Source organism: Phalaenopsis equestris, unplaced genomic scaffold (assembly GCF_001263595.1).
Source record: "Phalaenopsis equestris unplaced genomic scaffold, ASM126359v1 Scaffold000094, whole genome shotgun sequence".
Taxonomy (NCBI): Eukaryota; Viridiplantae; Streptophyta; class Magnoliopsida; order Asparagales; family Orchidaceae; genus Phalaenopsis; species Phalaenopsis equestris.
This window is the reverse complement of record NW_018164536.1, coordinates 647,936-648,149: the sequence shown is the minus strand read 5'-3', so window position 1 is coordinate 648,149 and position 214 is coordinate 647,936. Positions and strand designations below refer to the sequence as shown.

The 214-nt window shown below is 41.6% G+C and overlaps 1 protein-coding gene across 1 annotated transcript in view; it reads right to left on the bottom strand.

The window, feature by feature from the left end:
* LOC110020343 (AT-hook motif nuclear-localized protein 1-like) overlaps nt 1–214 on the bottom strand; it is a 52,489-nt gene that overhangs the window by 42,983 nt on the left and 9,292 nt on the right. The gene's annotated exons all lie outside the window — the stretch shown is intronic.

Below are 214 nucleotides of genomic sequence, written 5' to 3'. Positions count from 1 at the left end.
TCGTGAAGATTTCTGCTCGGTTGGAGCAGTCAATATAGTGGCTCGAGCTTTTCTCGTTGGTGGAACCCGCTCCGTTGAGATTGGTTATGGAATGAATTCCTCTCTTTTTGTCGGTTTAGTCAGTCTAGGAACAGGCTTTCTTTGAAGAAATCTCTCTTTTCTTTCATGAAATCAAGTACCTGATAGATCGTAGAGAAAGATAGAGAGATAACAG